The following is a 23,306-nucleotide window of genomic DNA, read 5'->3' as shown; positions in this document are numbered from 1 at the left end:
AGTAGTGCACCCTTGAACCCTCAGGTACGACTCCTGACACCAGGTAATAGTACAGGACCTTTTATTATTTTCTTCAGTGCACCAAGCACCTTCCACACTCTTCATAAACCACAAATAAACACACTCTAATCAACACACAATAACCTCTCCTCCTCGCCCAGACACTTTGCTCCTCTCCCACCCAGCACAGCTCAGTGTCTGGACTGAGGCAGCGTCCTTTTATAGCCCCTGACCCGGAGGTGTTCCTGTCCCAGGAGTCCACAGTTCCCTACTCCTTCCGGGTCAGGGCAATCAGTCCATTACTTCAACCCGGGAGCACGCCATACCTTCCTGTCACATGACCGTGACGTACCCCCGGGTCATAAGGCACAACGGAGCCCATAAGTCCCCCCACAGCGACTCCTGGTGGCGCCCAAGGTATCCAGCAGGGCTGTGTATAAACACCACAGAGTCCATAAGGCCCTGCTGGACCTCGGAGCACGATCCCGCTGTCTGGAGAGCTCCTCCTGTCGGCCTGGGGTGCGGACCGGCCTCGAAGCCGGCAGTCTTCCACAGTTCCCCCTTAGTGACGACTTCTGGGCGGAGCGTCCGCCCCGAAAGGGACGTCCTCCTCCAGGAGGACGCATCATCCGGGCCCTGAATGCGTTGTCCCTGTCCTCGAGCGAACCTTGGAGGGACGGTGTACTTCCTGTCCCCCCGGGGACAATAGCGCCTCTCGTGGCCCGGTTGCCGGCAATTATAGCACCGACGAAGCCCTCCTGGTTGCTTCCCTCTGCGGGACCAAAAACACCTCGGGAACTCCGTCAGCGTCAACTCCGCCCCTTCACCTGCCAGGGAGGGCATTACGGCCGCTTGGCTGCCCTCAAGCCTTCTCTTCATTATGTCGGGAGACCCACCTTTCCTTTTGGGGATCTCCCGCTTGATTTGGGGCTTGCGCTCAGCCTGAGGCTCTCTATGGAAAGGAGAGAGCCTCTTTGCTGTCTGCATTCCCGTGGTCCCACGCTTATTAGGTTCCGGCGTCATTAGTACCGACTCGCCCCGATGTACAGCACCAACCAGCTGCACCGGCACGAGCGGCGCTTCCCCCGGCACTCCTATCACCGGCGTTAACCCGCACTTAAGACCGGTCGGGTCCTCGGGAGCCGTACTGCTCCGGAAAGCCACGCCACGCGCATGCCCCGGGCCGTTTGCTCCCGTCGCCGACCATTCGGTCATCATGCCCCAGTCCCTTGTCGGGCACACAGTGCTTTGACACGCGCTACTCATACTCAGCGGTGCCCGATCGCACTGTGTCCCCTTACACTCTACGACACGGGAGGGACTCACCTGTACTCCCGCATCGATCATCTCCGGAGGTTCCCGGCCCAGCCGCTGCACGTAGTCCTGTAGACGCTTTAACGGGCTGCAGCCGCCGCCCAAGTCCTCCACACGTTCCTTCAGCTGTTGTAAGTCCTGTAAGAAACGGTGCAGGGGCTCGAGGTATTTCGAGACCCGTAAGTCCAAACAGTTATTTACTACGGCCGGCTGCATTTTCGCTTCCGCGTTGAGCTTACCTTCCGGCCGGGAACCAATGAGCACGTCGCCTCCAGGCACGTGTTCCGCTGGGTCGCGCAAAGGCTCCTGGGAGTTGGAGTCCTCAGAGGGACGGCTGGCTACTACAAGCCGGCTGCGATCTGCCTTCTCCTTTACCGCGGCAGACTCGTCAGCCACAACCCGTCCCTCTTTGTCGGCGGCTTTTCTCTTTCGGCGGCGCTTCGCCCGCCTTCCCCTCCCCTTCGAGGAGGCTCGGACCCGTTAGGGGCGACCGGCCTCGTCGGCGGACTCGGTTTCCTCCACCGTCCGACACCCCGGGTGACCAGTCTGTTGTCCCCAACCGCGGCTGTCTCTAGCCGCCTTTCACCGCGACTTGCCTTCTGGGAGCCGCGGCCATTTTGCCGAAGCACGAGGTAGTCAGTTGCGGCACCGCTGCAAGTTTCTCGGTGGGCGTCTGCAAAACATGATAAAAAAGACGGGACGTCGGGCGGTTTACCTGCAGCCGCCTCCGCAATGGAATGCGGCACCCCCGGACCGTCTAGGGAGTATGATGCGCTCGGCAGTTGTCCGTGTCCCGGGTCTTTCGCGGCCCGGGCTTGTTTGGCCCGTATCAGCGCTCTGTCTTCCTCGCCCCGGTCAGGTAGGTCCAGGACTCCTCGTTGCCCGTCAGGCCCTGCAGCCAGCTGGGACTGACCTTCTTTTCCGGTCTTTTCCCCATTACTCCGGATCGGACCAACGCTCACAGTTGTAGGTTCCTCTGTAGCGGGTGGTGTTTGCACCTCCGTAAAAAGATGTGGAACCCACCGAGGGTTGTCTGCCCACACAAAATTTATTTTTAGCGCAGGTCCCCTGCCAACAGACGGCCAGAGAATCCTGCCGACTACGCCAGTGTGGCAGTAGGGGGCAGTAGTGCACCCTTGAACCCTCAGGTACGACTCCTGACACCAGGTAATAGTACAGGACCTTTTATTATTTTCTTCAGTGCACCAAGCACCTTCCACACTCTTCATAAACCACAAATAAACACACTCTAATCAACACACAATAACCTCTCCTCCTCGCCCAGACACTTTGCTCCTCTCCCACCCAGCACAGCTCAGTGTCTGGACTGAGGCAGCGTCCTTTTATAGCCCCTGACCCGGAGGTGTTCCTGTCCCAGGAGTCCACAGTTCCCTACTCCTTCCGGGTCAGGGCAATCAGTCCATTACTTCAACCCGGGAGCACGCCATACCTTCCTGTCACATGACCGTGACGTACCCCCGGGTCATAAGGCACAACGGAGCCCATAAGTCCCCCCACAGCGACTCCTGGTGGCGCCCAAGGTATCCAGCAGGGCTGTGTATAAACACCACAGAGTCCATAAGGCCCTGCTGGACCTCGGAGCACGATCCCGCTGTCTGGAGAGCTCCTCCTGTCGGCCTGGGGGTGCGGACCGGCCTCGGAAGCCGGCAGTCTTCCACAATATATATATATATATATATGTACAGTATATATTTATGTAAATGCACTATATACATTTACATATTTGTCTGATGCCTACATTGGTTACATTTCTTTTGGTTTTCCAGTTGGAGCACAGGGAGGTCACACAGTGTCAGTAGCAGGATTTGAACCCACAACCACAGGGTTTTAAGTTCAAAGCCTTAACCAACATATATATGGTATGTATGTATTGTATCCATCCACCCATCCATTTTCCAACCCGTTGAATCTGAACACAGGGTCACGGGGGTCTGCTGGAGCCAATCACAACCAACACAGGGCGCAAGGCAGGAACTAATCCCGGGCAGGGCGCCAACCCACCGCAGTGTATGTATTGTATGTATTTTTTAAGTATTTTCTGAAGAATAAATTTATTTCCAATATTTTAAAGGAGTGTGATATGAAGATGTTGTACTATAGAACTAAACTCAGCTATATTTTCAGATGCACATAATCGTACAACTAGTAATCCAGCTTTATTTATTTATGTATTATTTATAGCATTTTGAAACAAATCTGACAGATAATCGCTAAGGAAATGTGTTACTGAACATAAAGTCACTATGGTGTCATATTAAGGCAAAGACTATTGCTTAGGTTTATGAGATTATTCCTTGTCTGTAAACAAAAAGACTTCAGAAATAGATGGCAATTTGGCAAGGTGGTGAATTTATCAGCAAATGATTCAATTCTCTACCTGTGGCAATTCTATAAAACACGGGGATTCTGGAAAATAAATGGACAGATGGGGAAAAAACAAGAATTCTTAGCTCCAAGTAAACATTTATTTTTATAGTTTTTAAATGTGTGGCTCACTCCTATTTTTACTAAACATAACAGTCTCGTGCCCATGCAATCCAGTTCACGGTCACAGGGTTCTGGCTGCCCCAAACCTTTTTATTGTGTGTCAAGGCTGATTATTTCACACTGAGTAGGAAAAGAAAATTATAAGGTAGTTTGAGGGTGTGATACAACAGTGTTGGTAGATTAAGTTCCTATTAAAAAAATACAGTTTGAAAACCAAAAGATAAAACAGTAAGTTTAAGTGCTTTATATTCTTCATAGTCAGTTCTGTGAATTAATGGAGCCAAAGCACCAGGTACAGATTTACAAAGAAATTCTGGCAGAGCCACCTGATTCAGATAAGTAAAAATACTTATCTCTTGCCACATTTCAATCAAAGTTAATTCATTGATAAGCAAGGCTTTATTATTTAGGGAACAAACATTGGACAAAATAGCTGTAAGAGTGATCCTGGAGATTTGTCTTACAGTAAATAAATTAAATTAAGAAAGCTTTGTATTGTGTATTTACAATTGATACATGTTAATATTTCAGCCTGAACAGTAATAAATTGTTCAGTGTCATTTGGTGCTATGATAAATATAGTATAGGTGGTGAAGAATGTCCAGATACTGGGAATGGATTTGTAGCACGGCCTAAGCAGCAGGAATTCATAACATGAATATTATCTAAGCATTTTACCTGTAGGACAATGAGCTACACCAAAAACATGGTTCATCCAGTGGATCCAGTGGCTGCAAACCACCAGATCAGGTGGATATCAAAGCCATAGGATATCCATGGTAGCAATTTGGCAGCAGGACTGATGGTGGCAGACAAACATTTGAAGATCCAGACATAGTGAGACAAATATAGTCCATGACGTCTAATGAATCCAACTGGCACAAACAGTCACAGATTAGATCCCTTTCATTCACAAGACCACTCCAAGGCCTGTAGGTGCATTATAGTATTATCAGAAGTGGAACTCAGGCCAAAGAGACTAGTAGAAACAAGTAGAATCACAAGAATGTTCAAAGGTAAAGGAAACAGTAGAGTCAGGCAGAAACAGACAATGTTCACAATAAAGTCCATCCATCCATCCATTATTCAATCCACTATATCCTAACTACAGGGTCACGAGGCTCTGCTGGAGCCAATTCCCGCCAACACAGGGTGCAAGGTAGGAAACAAACCCCAGGCAGGGCGCCAGCCCACCGCAGGGCACACACACACATACGCACACACACCCACCCACACTAGGGACAATTTAGGATCACCAATGCACCTAATCTGCATGTCTTTGGACTGTGGGAGGAAACCCACGCAGACACGGGGAGAACATACAAACTCCACGCAGGGAGGACCTGGGAAGCGAACCCAGGTCTTCTAACTGCGAGGCAGCAGCGCTACCCACTGTGCCACCGTGCGGCCCCACAATAAAGTCTAAAGCCAAAAAAAACAGATAAAACCAACAGAAGCAACAGACAAATGCACATACAGTTTTGTTCTCCCATCCTGAACTAAATGATCTAAAACTCAAAATTGCAATCGTACAACTCCAATTCATAAAATGCTACATTGATGTTAAACTCACTTTAGAATAGCATTTGAAATTCTGTGTTTGAGATACATAAAGTCATAATAATTTCTTAGACAACTTCTACTTCACAAAATCTAGTAATCTCTTGTGACCGGCAGCCACGGCCATTACCTGAACAGGACGCCAACAGAATTGAAAGACCTTGGGAGAGAACACCGATGAGGTAATACCTCTCCTGGGAGGCAAAAGAGCACCCAATCTAGATGGCTGTGGCACTATGGATTCCCACAGGGCACACTGGGAGCTGGAGTTTGGTACAGCCCTTCTGAGTTCCGTGGGGGCCACCAGGGGGAGCTGCAGAACCCTATAATGGTCTTCTACTACACCTGAGAGTGATTCCAGGTAATCTTAATGAACCACCTGGAACACTCCCGGGACCTATAAAAGTCACTACCACTTAATGGCCTGAGCTGGGATGAAGTGGATGAAGCTCGTGAGGAGGAGAGGAGGCAGAAGGACTGGCAGAGAGAAGGCACTGTGTTGCTGAAATATACTGTGCTGCTTTCTGTAAATAAACGGTGTGCTCTTGTGTCCTGCCTGTCTGTGTTGGGTTAGAACGGGCTGTATGTTTCCTGGGCTTCACACTCTGTACTCCACTGTATACAGTGCAACCTAATGGTACAGATCTTCTTTAAGCGTACCACTTTACCATGTCTTAAAATGTAAAAATGGTTTCTTCATCTTACACAATGGGAAAATCACCATCAATACAAAAAGTAAGAAAATCAAATAAATTGAAACAACAGAAGATACATAGAGCATGAAAATGTGCCCAGCCATCAGATGCGCTCAACAGCCATGATGGTACTTCAAAGGCTAACGCTTTCTGACTTTTTAGTATATACATGCAATCACTCACTAACAAGTAGTCTTGGTAATTCTTTGGTCAACCTTAATGTCAATGTCAATTTATTTATATAGCACATTTAAAACAACATAGGAATGCTGTAGCCAAAGTGCTTTACAATAATAGAATAAAAGAAAACAAACAAATAGCATAAATATAAAATATAAGAACATAAATGAAATACATAATAAGTAGAAGTAATGTTATATAATCACAATGAGGAAACCATCAGTATTACTGAAGGTCACGGAATGCAAGTGAATAGAAATGAGTCTTTAATCTTGTTTTGAACAGTTCAATTGTAGATGACTCCTTTATATGATGAGGTAAAGAGTTCCACAGGAGAGGAGCAGCAGCTGCAAAATCCCTGTCCCCCTTAGTTTTACACTTAGTACGAGGGACAACAAGAGACAACTGATCAGAAGATCTAAGCACACTGGATGGCTGGTGTAAAACACACAATTCGGATAAATAGGCAGGAGCAAGCCCATGTAAAGATTTAAAAACATGCAACAAGATTTTAAAATCAATTCGAAAACTGACAGGCAGCCAGTGTAAAGAAGCTAAAATTGGAGAAACAGAGTCATACTTTCTTTCCCCAGCCAGAAAGCGAGCAGCAGCATTTTATTTATTTATTTTATGTAATCTATAAAGTCAGATAATAAAGTTATCTATGTACTTGCTTTCAAAAAAAATAAAAAAGATTTAATATCAGCTGTTGGGTATTTTTGTAAAATTATGTTCTCTTGTGATTCAATAAACAGGTCCACGGAATAAATATATTATTACTGAAATAATTTTGGGGAAAAGTAAAGAAGAAATCAAAGTTTATTTTTATATACTGTAGCACCTGCACATAGTGGAATGTCACTCCACATTTCTTTGCCATTACAGAGAAAAGCAGTACAATTTTTTCATGTATTTTGTGCTATACGGCCATACTGTATACATTTTTAAAGAACTTGAACTATGACTGCCTGTTTAACTAAGTTATTTGGAATCATCTGAACCTAGGATATCAATATGGAGAGAAATCATATTACATTTTAATTTTTTGATTCTGTCCTCCTCAATAATTTATGTAAGATGTTTCTCTTTGAGATAAACAGATATGCTAAAAACTTTTATCCTGATTATTTTGAGAACTTTAGATAATATAAAGGCACTTTGGTGTTCAAAGATCATACCATTTATCTGTTCTCTTATTTGTGTAGACTGAAGTGCCTTTTTGAATTTGTTATTTAAATGAACCTAACTTATAAATGTTTCATACTTTATTAGATTAGGTAGTCTAGCCATGCTGCAGAGTACTTGGCAGGCTTCATCAGCCAGGCCTGATGTAATAAAGAATGTCCATCTTTGGAGACATTGATAATGGTGACTCCACCATTATTTAGCTTAGAATTTTCCCTGTCAGAGGACTGAACCAGCAACTTGGTGTTTAAAGTCCATTGCTTTAACCATTAAACCATAACCCTTCATGGAGTGCCAATCTATTTCTGTCTCATGCGCACACTAATAGAAATTGAGTTATAAATCAGCCCAACACACAGTATGTGTCTTTGGGTATATAGAAGCAAAGGGAATCCACTTGAGCAAAGGCCGAACACAAGAACTTCACAGTAGTCAGTACCTTCGCTAACAACTCTGAAACTTTGTCATCCTTCACAAGTAAAGGGAAAGATGTGCTTCTCTTTTTTATATCACCTATTTTTTTTTTTTTTGGTTACCAAAATATATTTTCATCACATGACCTTTCTCACCATTCAGCTATGTAAAGAACACATATTATAGCTCTAGTCACTGAACAAAATCAGTTAACACTGAGGAAAACTTCCATTAACTATTATGAGAACAACGGTAAAAACAGAAAATGAGAATTTAATATACACCTTAAGGGAGAACTGATTAAATAAACAATACAATAAAAGAAATGTTCACTATGCTCTCAACTTTGTGCTTTATTCTCCACATGATTACTTGATTGCCTTTCCCAAAAGGCATGTATAGTTTAAATGGCTGATAGGAAAGAAAAAGCAAACACAGCTCACACATTATCTTTAGTGGTACCCCTTGGCTCTTGGGCATTTTGGCTCATATTCTATATTGCTACAGAACTAACTGTGAAAGTAAGATAACGTATTAGGCTGCCTATAAAAACATGAAGTTCACTAAAGGAAAAAGAAATGTTTCTGAACAGCGAACTAAAGGCAATCCCTTGCTTTTTATGAAATATTTCTTGATAAATGGGACTTATGAGAACTCACAAGAGTTCAATAACTTCAAGAAAAAGGAAAATAATTTAAACTATACTTGAATGTCAGATACTGAATACAAATTGCTGAAAATGATATAGGGAAAATGCTCAGCACTTCTCCACACAGTATACAAAACTCAGCCTAGGCTTTCACTAGTTTAATAGTCAGTTTGTACCCATAAGACTGCACCTGTTGCTTGATAGATTCCAAGCATACTTATTCTATTGTATTTTGCACCTTTCATAATCAAGTATTGCTTCTTTATCATTTTTTGGATTCAGCTTCCATAGAATCTGCACATTATCCCTGAGTCTGTGTGAATTTTCCTTCTGGTACTCCAGTTTTTCTCCCACAGGGTTAATTTTTGCATGTACTACAGATAACATCTCCATTGATTTGGTTCAGAGGCCTGTGTGCAGGAGGAATGAGAGGTTTGCTGAATGTCTTCCATTTACAGCTCCGCTTGAAGTGTTTCGTTTACGTTAATTTCAAATAAAAATCACAATTCCATATTAGCATCAAACCCTACATTAGAACCGTCTCCTCATAAAACGGACTTGAAAAAAATGTCTACCAACATGTAACAGAAAGTTATGTGTTACTTTAACTCACTCAAACATACCATCTTCAGTCATTCTCTTTCTACCATCTTCTGAATACGAGTCACTTAACAAGCATTGTAGTAAATCATGCTTCTCTCACAACGCGCTGTAAAAAACACATAATGCTGAGCGTTAATTGGTATTATGAACTTCGTAATGATATTGAGATGGACAATAGTGTTGGTATTTTCAAAAATACAAGGGTTTGATTTGATAAAAATGCAATCATATTATTTTAGATTTACTGTCACATGTACACAGGACAATGATATTCTCATTTTACACGCTGGAGAGACACACACCATGCTGCCCTTGTTCAGCAACCTCCATAGGTTATGTGAAATAAATGAAATGATTTATATAAATTAAATCAGATATTAAATATAACATCAAAATAAAACAGGTACTGATGAGAAAGAAATATTTGTGTCCCTTTGCATACGGTTTTGTGAAACTGATACTAAAATTTGTTTTTATTTTAGCAGAATGCAGTTTTTAGTCCATTTCTTGTTAGACCTTACTGTATTTTTGTATAAGACCAATGGTCAGATGGCTTCATATTCACACATATATTCATACACATATATAGTATATAATTGCATATCTGTTGCATGCTAAGTACACTTTTTATTTATTTATTTTTTAATTGTGGTTTTGTCACCTGTCTGAGCAGACATGCAAGTATGGTGTTTACTGTACTATGTGCATATGAAAATTAACTTGACTTGAAATTTGAAATAACAATATATTCTTCTTACATACAATGCTGTAATACAAAAACAGTAACTTAAATGAAGTTATGGACATATATGTATACTAAACACTTTAAGAAAATTAGGCTGAAAAAAATTCAAACTAATAACCCACCATTCACAAAACTTAGATGAACTTACCAGATGTCTCTTTGGAAAAGAGGAAAATGTTCTTCTAATACATTAAAAAAATGTGAAATCAAAGAAGGGACTTGTCACAGATGAACAGCATAAACTTCATTGACTTCATTCACCTTCTAGTGGAAGAGTGTGAAGAGAGAGTGATAACATATTTTAGTTTGTGTGTGTAAAAGCCCAGTCAGGAAATCTTCCAATCTTTACCTCTCAAACATCACAGAACCCTTGATAAGTTGTACAGATTGATTGGTTTGCCTGGAATAACATAAACATTAACATTTCAGTATATTAAAGCAGGCCTTTTGAAACTCAAGAAGCTTCACTGTAACCCATACAATTTGATTGACAAACAGACTCCACCAAAGGAAAGCCTGCTTTAAGAAGCAATATCTATAATCTGTCCCTAAAGAGTTTGTAAAATTCAGTAGTTCATTTGAATTAGACTTTTCCTAGATCTCCAGTTTCTTTATGTTCCCATCACGGACATGCTGCAGTGGCCTGGTCAAAGTGGGGAGTACTGCAGAATTGTCAGACTTTTCACTTGCATTTCTTCATCTGTTTTCATTTAGATCCTTTATGAGCACATTGATATAAAGGTTCTTTTTCTTTTCAATTTTAGTGACATATTGTAATAGTCTTGTCTCTGATTTTACCTGATATCTTTTCTTACATGGAATCTGATCAAACAATTAAATTTTTGCTACCTTGAACATGATGACTCCCTTTCTGTCACTCTTTATGTTCCTGTGTCTCTATTTTATCGACTATTTTTTAGACTCTTGAACTACCGTATTTACCAGTGTACCACGCGCACATTTTTTCCCAAAAATTAGCTTTAGAAAATCAGGTGCGCGTCATACACAAGGAAATATGAGCATCATACACAAGGAAACTTCTGCATGGGCTCGCTCGCGCACTCGCTCTCTCTCGCTCGCCCACTCGCACTCTCTCTCGCTCACTTGCTCGCCCACTCGCGCTCTCTCTCTTGCTCGCACATTCTCTCTCGCTTGCACAATTTCTCTCGCTCGCTTGCTCACGCACTTGTGCTCTCTATCTCGCTCACTTGCTCTCGCTCAGCAGTGCTCGTGCTGTCGCTTGACAGTGCTCGCTCTTTCTCTAAATGCTGCCTATACAATCACAGCGCACGTCATATATGGGGCAAAACTTTTTTCGTGATTTTCTTTGTAAAAAATTAGGGTGCACGTCTTACATGAGGGTGCATGGTACACGAGTAAATATGGTATTTTATGAGAAAATAACGGCACAGTAATTAATGCTACTGCCTCATGACTCCAGTGTGCTGTACTCAAATTCTGACTTCTATCTATCATATATACTCACTGTCACACATGTGCGATTAGGAGGCAGTCAAAGAGCCTAAAGGATTCCAAAATGGCTGCGACGACGTCACTTCTGGCCCACCATGATGACGTCACTTCCGGCTCCATCAATCCACCTCACTTCCGTCCCATCATGATGACGTTGTTTCCGATTCCTGTTTTCAACGTCACTTCTTGCCAACCATTTCCTGTCCCATAATCCTTCCCTGTATAAAGTCGCCATTTTGACTCAAGAAATCTGTTCATTGTTTTGTTCTGAGACTTTGAATCGTTCTTTTCTTTAATTGTCTGGACGACAATATATGGGGACGGTCCCCAAAACTTTGTTTTGTGTTGAGTAAGATTCTTTTGAAGAAGAATAACCATCACAATTGGCGTAGCTTCGGCAGGATTGTTCTTTGTTTGTTTAAAGATGTCGGAAGAACAGGACCTGAACACCGTTCTGAGCACCATCATGGGTGATCTGCAAACCCTGAAGATACAGATGGGTGAGACAAGGACCCAGGTAGCAGAAGCCAACGCTCGTGCTGCTGCTGCTGCTGCAGGTGCACGGACGGAGGTCGCTCGGCCACCACCTATTGCTATCGCTACACTAACAGAATCGGACGACATCGAGACATACTTCTTGATTTTCGAGCGTACCACTAAGCGGAACACATGGCCGAGGTCAGAATGGGCGTACATACTGGCTCCCTACCTGAAGGGAACGGCGCAGATAGCCTATTATGATCTAACTGAGGAGCAGGCAGCTGATTATGACGCTCTAAAAAAGGAGGTCTTCAAGCGCTACGGCGTATCTCCGGAACAGCAGGCGAGAGAATAGGGGGAGTGGCAGTTCGATCCAGAGAGACCGATAAGAACCCAGGGCTTTGAAGCTTGGGGAAAGTATGTCGCTGGCTACGGCCCGACATTAATAATTCACATAAAATGGCGAGCTTCTAGCATGTGAAACTTTGTGCATGCCCTCCTTGACCATATCGCCCAGCAAGTACGGAAGCATAATTTTGAGAACATGGACTCCTTAATCCAGATCACTGAGCGTCACTGGGCGGCTTGTAAATCAGGGAAATCAGAACGCTTCTCCCGCCGAACCTAACAGGCACGTGGGGCTACTCCTGTGCCCACCCGACAAACTCCCGAGCCTGCCGTCCGTAGACGGGAAAGAGGTGCCACTCTTCCCCGCTGTTTCAAGTGTGGGGAGATTGGACATCTGTCCCCTAACTGTACCATCGAGCCCATGGATTGCTCATTAGTTAAGGGAGAAAGGTATTGTGCCACTGTGACTAATCCTTTATCTCTTCCATATACAGGTGCAGTTATTATAAATGGCAGGAAGGTAAGAGCAATGTTTGATTCCGGGAGTAACATTTCCATTGTTGCCACCCGTTTCGTTTTACTGCAACAGTGGACTAGGATAAAAACTAGTCTAAAATGTATTCATGGGGATATCCGGTATTATAAAATGGCCAGATGTGTGGAATCAGTAAATCATCACCTAACGAGCATGGCCATGGCTGTATTACCGGATCCCCCTTTTCCAGTTATATTGGGTAGAGGCTGGAATAAAATTACCAGCAGTAATAACATAACTGTACCTAAGAAACATTTAGGCTTAGTAATGGAGAATACTGCTCCGACTGCCTCCACGCCATGTCCCACAGTAGCACGGACCCATACAGGTACCCAATGTGAAGAATTTGATGTCCCATCGACCTCTGCGGGAACTAGTGCAGTTAACGCAGATGACGTGGAGACAGAAACCACACCCCTTAAGGTTGCACCAGACCCTATACAAGATTTAAATGCCCAATTTCTATTAACACCATCGTTTTTTAAAAGGGAACAATGGAACGATGATTCCTTAAAAAATATTAGGAATGCAGTAGTATCTACCGAGGGTTATACAACCTTGGATCCCATGCCACCGATGCCGTTCTTTGTACTTAAAAACGAATTATTATATAGAGTGGCAGAACACGAGGGAGAAGGCGAGCGTTGTTGTTAATTCCACGCACTTTTCGGTGAAAGGTGTGTGAATTAGCACACTCACCTTCTAGGAGCCCACTTAGGCTCCGAAAAAACATTAGAGAGAATAAAGCTCTGATTCTATTGGCCGGGAATTAACGAGGAGGTCCGGCGATTTTGCGCTTCCTGTCCTGAGTGTCAACTTCGCCACATTCCTAGAAGGACTCTAGCATCTCTCGTTCACCTTCTCCTTATTGATATTCCTTTTGAACAAGTCGGTATCGATCTTGTAGGACCATTGGAACCCTCGTTAAAAGGATTTAAATATATTTTGGTGCTAGTAGATTTTGCCATTCGCTTTCCGGAAGCTGTTCCATTGCGCTCAGCTAATACGAAAAACATCGCACGGGAATTAGTAGGGATATTCGCTCATGTTGGTATTCCCAAAGAGGTTTTAACGGACCAAGGGACTCCTTTCACATCGGAGACGTTCAGGGAAGTAGCCAAATTACTCCGAATAAAACATCTGAAAACGTCTGTCTATCATCCCCAAACTGACGGGTTGGTAGAGCGTTTCAATCAAACTTTGAAACAGATGTTACGCAAGGTAGTTAACGAGGATGGAAGAAACTGGGATCAGTTGCTTCCTCTCGTTTTGTTTGCTTATCGGGAAGTCCCTCAGACCTCTACTGGTTTCTCTCCTTTGAATTATTATATGGAAGACAACCCAGAGGGCTTTTGGATATGTTAAAAGAAGGATGGGAAGAGGAGGTCCTCCCAACTTCAAATATTCTTGAATATATCGCGCAATTACGCGATAGATTAGAGAAAATCAGACCTATTCTAAAAGAAAATTTGGAAAAGGCACAAGCAGCGCAGTCCGTTATTATAACCGAAACACCACCATTCGAATTTGTCCCGGTGATCGTGTGATGGTACTCGTCCCAACTTCTCATTCAAAGTTGTTAGCACATTGGCAAGGCCCTTATGAAATTAAAGAAAGAAAAGGTCTCGTTGATTATCTGGTTAAACAACCTAATCGGCGACCTACTGAACAAGTATATCATATTAATTTGCTGAAACCATGGAAGGACAGGGAACTTGATCCCTCGTCCAATCAGCCTCGTTCTCTTTTTATGTCATGTGCCCATCTTAATTTTGGCCCCGATTTGACATCCAAACAACGACAAGATCTCGAGGCGGCTATCTTGTCTGTCCCTAAAGTTGTGGACGAGATACCGGACGTATGCGTTGATTGTTCCGATATTATTACTAACCCTGGAGTGATTGTCAGAGAGAAACCTTATAGGCTCCCGAGGCAAAGAAAGTGGAAGCAGAGTTGGAAATTAGACGAATGCTAGAATTAGGGGTTATTGAGGAGAGTCATAGCCCTTGGTCTAGTCCAATTGTCTTAGTTTCTAAACCTGATGGGTCGTGGAGGTTTTGTAATGACTTTCGCGACTCAATCAGGTCTCTAAATTTGATCGTATCCCATGCCGCGGTGGATGATTTACTTGATCGGTTGGGGCGCTCAATTCCTAACTACTCTTGACATGACGAAAGGGTATTGGCAAATTCCCTTAGCGGACTCCGCCAAAGAAAAAACCGCTTTTAGTACACCCAGTGGACATTGGCAATACAAGGTCCTTCCTTTTGGCTTGCATGGGGCACCAGCTACCTTCCAACGTCTGGTAGACACACTGCTAAGGCCCCACAATTCATATAGTGCTGCCTACTTAGATGACGTGGTCATTTATTCCAGCACGTGGAAAGATCATGTATGGCAGGTTAAAACAATACTCTCCAAGCTAGCGTCTGCTGGTCTTCGAATTAATCCGAAGAAATGTTTTTTTGGATTAAGAGAAGCCAAATATTTGGGCTACCTAGTAGGAGGGTGTTGTTAAACCACAATGTTCCAAAATTGATGCCATTCTTAATTGGCCCGTCCGATGAATAAGCGGCAGGTACAAGCATTTTGGGATTGGCAGGTTACTATCGCGTTTTGTACGCATTTCTCAGAAGTTGCTGCGCCCTTATCTAATTTAACAAGGAAACGAGCACCTTTAAAAGTGGTATGGGATATTTCGGTTGAGAAAGCATTCAGTGACTTGAAATTGGCCCTTACTTCAGCACCTGTTTTAAGATCTCCTGATTTTTCTGTTCCTTTCATCCTCCAGACCGACGCATCGGCCACAGGTTTGGGTGCCGTGCTGAGCCAATGCGTTGATGGTGCTGAACACCCTGTTATGTACCTGAGCCGGAAACTGCTAGACCAGGAGACCAAGTATGCTGCGGTGGAGCGAGAAGCCTTGGCGATTAAGTGGGATGTCACGTCTTACACAGTACTACCTACTGGGGCGTGAGTTTACTCTGGTGACAGATCATGCTGCCTTACAGTGGATGTCCCTTCATCGGGAGTCTAACCCTCGCATCACTAGGTGGTTTTTGAATCTTCAGCCTTATCGTTTCAGTGTCATTTATCGTAAAGGTTCCTTGCAGGCCAATGCAGATGCTCTCTCGTGTCCACGACCTCTCGGTGCAGGTCGCCCGACCCGAGGGGTCTGGGCTGAGGGGGGGGTCATGTCACACATGTGCGATTAGGAGGCAGTCAAAGAGCCTAAAGGTGAGTGAAACATCGCGAGATAGAGGGTTGTCACGTTGTACTTACCTGAATCTCTTTTGCTCAACAGAAAACTTGAAGAAAAATAATTCCTCCACTTCCAGGATTCCAAAATGGCCGCGACGACGTCACTTCTGGCCCACCATGATGACGTCACTTCCGGCTCCATCAATCCACCTCACTTCCGTCCCATCATGATGACGTTGTTTCCGGTTCCTGTTTTCAACGTCACTTCTTGCCAACCATTTCCTGTCCCATAATCCTTCCCTGTATAAAGTCGCCATTTTGACTCAAGAAATCTGTTCATTGTTTTGTTCTGAGACTTTGAATCGTTCTTTTCTTTAATTGTCTGGCCGACAATATATGGGGACGGTCCCCAAAACTTTGTTTTGTGTTGAGTGAGATTCTTTTGAAGAAGAATAACCATCACCTCACGTATAAGTCGGGTCTTGAAACCCAAAAAATCAATGATAAAATCAGACTCCAACTTGATATACCTGTTCAAAAATGTGACACTTAATTTTTTTTTTAACATCTTCTTGCCTCCTCCAATCTTGCACCAGTTTCTCAGATGCATCGAATTTTGTTGCAGCAGCGCAGTTACCAATTTCTTTTGCTACTTCAAAGACTTTTAATTTAAAACCAGCTTCATATTTACTTCTGATTGAACGCTCCATCATAGATAAGGGATGCTCTTACGATAAAGGTGTATGAGGGTGTGAGATACAAAAAACACAAAACAGTGTAAACGTTGCTTTGGAATAGTTCGGGTATTACTGTGTGATCATTTAGGCACAATAGAGAGAGAGAGAGGGAGGTTAGGAGAATGCGCTGAAACAACGCATTGCCACAGCCACATAGAAAAAAATGGCACTGTGCTCCGTGGTTACTCTCTCAGGTTGGTATTAGCATATCATAACCCTTTCTACTAATAGCATGACTTTTCCACATTCAACTTATACGACTGACATGATAAAATACCAGAAATTATACTTTAAAATCAAGTCCTGACCTATTCACAGGAGAACTTATCTACAAGTATATATGGTATATTGATCAAACACTGGCTGTTAGGTTTCAAAAAAAGAGCCATTGCTTATGAACCATCAACCATCTCGTTTGACAGTATCCATTATCTCAAAGAAGGGGACATCCATGGTGAACATAATTACATTCAAATAAAAGTGTTTATGCCCATGAAGTACTCTAGAGTCATGTATTGATCTGGACCAACAACCACAAGAATATTACAATTTGTGTCAATTACCATCTGTGTGTTGATATCACTTGCCATTCACATATGCGTGATCATCCACACTTTTTGTATGTGTTGTCAATCACAGCAAAAGATCCAGGATAAACAGCTGTTTGCACAAATGTAACTTTCTTTAATGATACCTCAGGTGGAGAAATCTGTTTATTACCTCACATGTTGTAATGGTTTTTAAAGTTTAGTTCAAAGTCTGAGAAATGGTTGGATGTGACATATCAAAACCATTACTGTTGCAAAGCTTTATTTACTCCATGGCCAAAAAGTGTAATGTTACCAACAGTTTTATCATGACTTTCAATGAATGACTTTTCGTGTAAGTGCATTGATCATGTGATGCATAAGATTTACTATTATTCCATCTCTATCAAATCAACATCTTTTTACAAGTTCATTATAGTTCAGCATTTCCAAAACATTAAAACTTTCCAAGAATGTGTGTTACAGTCTCACAAGCTCTCCTAAATCCCAGTGAAGTTAGGCGTAGTTTCCTAAATTAGGAAAACTGATAAAATGCTGTTACTTCTAATTCATAACTGTAGGATTACATTTGCACTCAGATTTTTGAGCAAGTTAGGACTATTTTCCTACTCTGAGATGCTTGATAAATATGGGCACTGGTAACTGTGTATTTTTGCCTAGTCTGTGTGATCTTAAATCTGACAGTTTCTGTACATATCAGTATAATGTATTTTTGATGTGAAATACTTTATTAATCCCTGAGGAGGAGGAATGGTCTTGATGCATGACCTTTTGTATACATGTTTCAGAATGAAACATGTTTTTTAAGAAATGTGTTAATAAGTAATTGTGCACAATGATACATCTGTTATCTTTGTAAATGCTTGTTATTGTTCTGCTAATCTAATGGATATGATAGCAGGTGTTAAATTCTTTTGAAATGATTAAAGTACAGCTTCTCTCTCACTCACTCACTCACCGCCAAGCAAACACAGCACAAGAAGTTGATTGTTCTTGTCCTATCTTCCTGTAGACATTGGCAAGACAGCCTGCTGTAGTTCAAACCAAGCATCAAAATGGGGCAAAAAAGTGATTTAAGTGACTTTGAATGTGGCATGGTTGTTGGTTCCAGACAGGCTGATCTGAGTATTTCAGAAACTGCTGATCTACTGGGATTTTCCTGCACAACCATCTCTAGGGTTTACAGAGAATGGTCTGAAAAAGGGAAAATATCCAGTGAGTGGCAGTTCTCTGAGCAAAATTTCCATGCTGATGCCAGAGGTCATATGAGAATTGGCAGATTGGTTCCAGCTGATAGAAAGGCAAAAGTAACTCGTGATAAAAAAAATGGATTTCCACAACTGAAAAGAGAGTTGAGAATCGTCCCTGTATAATGTCCACAGGACAAAGGAAATGAATAGGCAAAATATGGTGATCAAAAATACTTTTATAGTATATCAAAGGGGCTTTTACAAAATGGTGGCTCTTATACAAAACAAAGATGGCAGGTGGAAATGAGTTGGCAGGAAATGACGTTGAAGCAGACAGACGGATGCAACGTCATTAAAAGTGACCAGAAGTGATGTATGGGTGGAAGTGACGTCATCGACTGGAGACCAGAAGTGTCGTCATAGGTTCGAGCCGGAAGTGATGTCATCAGATGATGCCAGAGGTGACGTTCCGGTGGCCATCTTGAATCCCGGAAGTAACGTAGGTTTAATTTTCTTCTATTTGTCTGAAGAAAGAGAGAGAGAGGCATCAGTACCGCAGATTGTCTCTCGATATTTCACTAACCTCCGGGCTTGTTGACTGCCTCCTAATCACATGTGTGTGACACTCACTACATCCAAGGTATACAGAAGAGTATCTGTGAATGCACAGCATGTCTAATCTTGAAGCAGATGGGCTACAACAGCAGGAAACCACAGCTGGTGTCACTCCTATCATCTAAGCACAGGCAACTGAGGCTACAGTTCACAGTGGCTCACTACAATTGGACAACAGAAGATTGGAAAAACATTGTCTGGTCTGATGAGTCTCGATTTCTGCTGTGACATTTTGATGGTATAGTCAGAATTGGGTGTTAACAACATGAAAGCATGGATCCATCCTGTAAGTAACTTGAATAAATGAATTAATTGATTTTCTTTATGAAATACATTCTATTAAAATGTTACTTGAGTACAATAAAACAGAAAATAAAATTCACCTCTAAAATTATTTAGAAAAATAAGAAATAAGATATCTTTTAATGTCTGTCTGAGCCAAAACAGAGTGTCTACAGAGAGAGAGTGATTTAATTCACTAAAAGAGCATTGCATTTGTTTTGTGCTTTGAAACCAGTAAGTCTGACTTTAGCTTTTTAGTCTCAGTGATATCCTTTGCAAGCACAAATAAAGCCTTCAAACGTATGAACTGCAGTGTAAAAAAAATCCTTGAAAAAAAGTAGATTTGATTAACTGCCTTGTCATTGGCATTTTAATCAAAATAGTCTTTATCGGGACTCATTTTAGAGGCTGCCACCCACGCTTTATCATATACAGGATATGTATTGTGGCGATTAACCTTGTCTCAGTGAGGATGCTTGAGGCTATACATTTTATTATGAATATACCATTTTTTAAGATTAATGTCATCTATGCAACCAATAAAAAAAACTGACATGTAATAGCTTGAAATAATCTCAAAATTTATATGCGGAACATTCATTGATTTAAAGATTGGAAGACAACTAGTAGTTAATGTTTTAAAACATTTTTGTATCAAGGTGATACAATTTAAAAAGCAAACTCGTTAACTCTAAAAAAATATAAAGAGATACATAAACCTAATAAAGTTTTATTTCCTTTATTGACATTTTGCCTTAATAAAAACAAAACATTCCATATAAAGTTAAATAACTTATCATTACTATGGTTATACAGTGTTATTTTTGTATATTTGTCTGATACATTTATTTCAGAAGGTTTAAAAGGTCAATTTATAGTATAACTGGTTATACACAATTGCTTAGAGTTTTCTGTAAGAACCACAAAATGAACACGGTGCAATATAGTCCTCTTGAACTTATTCACAAAAACATATTTAATTAGGCCTATTAAGTATACACGTAAGAAATACAACCACTGAGAAGTGCAAATGTAAACAAATCTTTGAATTAAACTCTAGTGCTGCTGGGCACATCTGGCTGCAATCAACTGCTATTCTGCTCTGTTCCTTGCAGTTTCTTCAGCATTTTCCCATTTGATGTTTGTATTCTGGAGAACCTCGCAGAATGTACTGCACTAAGTCTTTTTCAGTCGTCCTGGTTTTCTTTTATCATCTGTTGGTGTCCAACTCATGGCTATCTTTGTATGTCAGTCAATTGGTAGGTGCAAGATATGGTCAGCCAAACAAAATCTTTGCTCTGCGATAATATCTTGCAGTCTTTTGGAATCAGCCTAATGGAAAAAAGCTCTTCATTTGGAACATAATCTAATGTGGAGTATTCTCTGGAAAACACCTCTGATGGAAGATGATCAGATTTTGAGCTATTTGCACGGTGACTTTCCATATCAGAATAGGGAGGGTGATAGTATCGTACAGATGTAGTTTGATATTGGTGTTGATACTTGCCATTGAGCATATTGAATGCATTCACTGAAAGACCACTGCAGCCTCCCCAATCCTGTGATTTACTTTAACTTGAATGTCACCATTTTTGGTCAGAATACTGACCAGGTAAGTAAACCGGTCAACCTCTAAAACTGGTGGTTGATTGACCATGATTTGGGTTGTTGTTGTCTGACTAACACTGATTTCCATGATCTTAGTTTTAGAACCGCTGATTCGTAAGCCAACCTTGCTCACAGCCCTTTCTAAATTAGTTGTTACATGTTGAAGACTGTTTTTTTGTTTCTGTGAGCAGTGTGATGTTGTCAGTGAAGTCAAGGTCTGTCAGCCTTGAATGTCATTTCCATTGTATACCGAACTGTACCCCATTTACTGCTTGATGCATAACAAAATCAATCACCAACAAGAACAAAAGTTGTGATAATGTCCAACCTTAATGCACACCTGCAATAACTGGAAAGTAGTCAGTTGTGCCAATATTGGTTTTCACACAGCAGCTAGAGTTTTGGTACATATCTTTGTATTCATTTACATAGTGTTGTGGAGTGCCATATAGTCTGACAGTATGCCATAGTGACTCTCTGTGGACGCTGTCGAAGGGCTTCTTAAAGTCAATGAAGTTTATTGATAGCGAGTACTGTAACTCAAGGCATTGTTCAATTATGTTATGCAATCTGAATATTGGCTCACAGCATGACCGACCAGATCAAAATCCTGTTTGTTCTATTGGTAATATTGTGTCACTGCATCACGCTGCCACTTAAGTAACACAGTACAAACACTTTGCCAGGGATAGACAGAAGTGGCAGTTGTTGCAATCTGTAAAGTTTCCCTTCTTTGGTAGTTTAACTATCGTACCTCGTTGCCATTCTTCTGGTACACGTTCTTTCTGCCAACAGCTCTTAAATAAATCAGTTAATAATTTAACAACACATGAATCGCCGTGCTTTAGCAATTTGGCTGTTATCTGGTCATGGCCTATAGCTGTACCATTTTTCATAGACTGAATGACTTTGCACTTTGGTGAATCACGTCAACTTTAACACTTAAATCACAAAGCTTAGAGACATCATTAAAGTTAAACGTTTCATTTGGCATAGGATGATTCAATATTTCCTTACTATTACCCAACGGGCACCTTGTCCTTCTTTAGCACTGGTTAGTTTCCTCACATGTCAGGTCAGGCTGGGGAGCATGCACTGGTACAGTGTGTTGCAGCACCCACCACACGATGAAGCAGCTTGGATTCCTGGTTGGCAACCCCCTAGGCAGACACGTGATCCAGGCCCACCCTCTGGAAATGACCCTCTATCTGCCCCAGCCAGGTACTGTATTATGTGGGCATCCCCATGGCCCTGTCCAGCCACTTGGACCCTCAATAATGAGGATCCTGCCACCCTTGGGGAATCACAGCACATGGCCGTAGTGCTGTAACTGAGGCTCCCTCACAATGCAGGTAATGTGCCTCATTCAGTACTCTGTGAACAATCACTCAGTCGACACAAAGTCAAACCAGCGGTACCCAAGGATTCTCCAAAGAGACACAGTACTGAAGGAGTCTAGTCTTCATCTCAGGTCACTGGATAGCATCCATGTCTTGCAACCATATAGCAAGACAGCAAGCATCAGGATTCTAAAGACTTGGACCTTCATCCTTTTGCATAGATATCTGTAGTGCCACACACCCCTTTCCAGCGACCTCATGACCCATGCTCTCCCAATCCGTCTACTGACTTCATAGGAAGAGTCACCAGAGACATGAATGTTACTGCTGAGGTAAGTAAACCTCTTGACAAGGTTGACACTGTCTCCTCAGACAGACACACTACTGAAGGCTGTGCCTAAGAGGTCATTAAAGGCCTGCGACTTCTGTCATCCCATTTATCGCTAGGGTTGATTTGACTGATCTTGCTGGCTAGGTAAGTGTCTCCTTTCTTCCTCACTGCTCCACATCTGTCCCTCCCGAAGCCCCGGTAGAAAAGTACCGTTTGTTGGTTCCAAGTTTTTACAAGTAGTCATTTTGGGATGCAGAAATTATTCATTTAAAAATGAATCACATACTTCTGGGTGGAAATGAAGTGTAGATGCATTTAAAAGAATGTTTCTCTACTAAAGACTTTAAGAATCAGTAATAAACTATCAAGTCACATTTCTGAAATGGAAACCTTAACAGCTTTTTAAAAAACCTGTTACAACTATCAGGTTAGGCTGAATATTCTGAAAGACTTGACTTGGCAATTGAATAACAAAACCAGGAGAATGGATAACATCATTTGAAAGCATTCCATTGCTTAATGCACATTGCTGGTTAAGTGAAGAGGGCAGTTTCTCTTAAACTTCTGTCAAAATGAACAATGAAGAGAGTGCCTTCTTTTTAGGAAAAAATTAGCAACACTTAGATAAAATGTATGTACTGATAAATGCATGCATTTTTGGACTTGTAATTATGGACACTTTAAAGCACATCATGTAGATGTGCGTGAAAAAGACTCCTTAGTAACCAGAAGTCTTTGATGGAGAAGACTGAAATTCTTGTGCTT

This window comes from Polypterus senegalus, chromosome 8 (genome assembly GCF_016835505.1).
Source record: "Polypterus senegalus isolate Bchr_013 chromosome 8, ASM1683550v1, whole genome shotgun sequence".
NCBI classification, from domain to species: Eukaryota; Metazoa; Chordata; class Cladistia; order Polypteriformes; family Polypteridae; genus Polypterus; species Polypterus senegalus.
The sequence above is the reverse complement of the archived record's forward strand: the minus strand, read 5'-3'. Positions refer to the sequence as shown.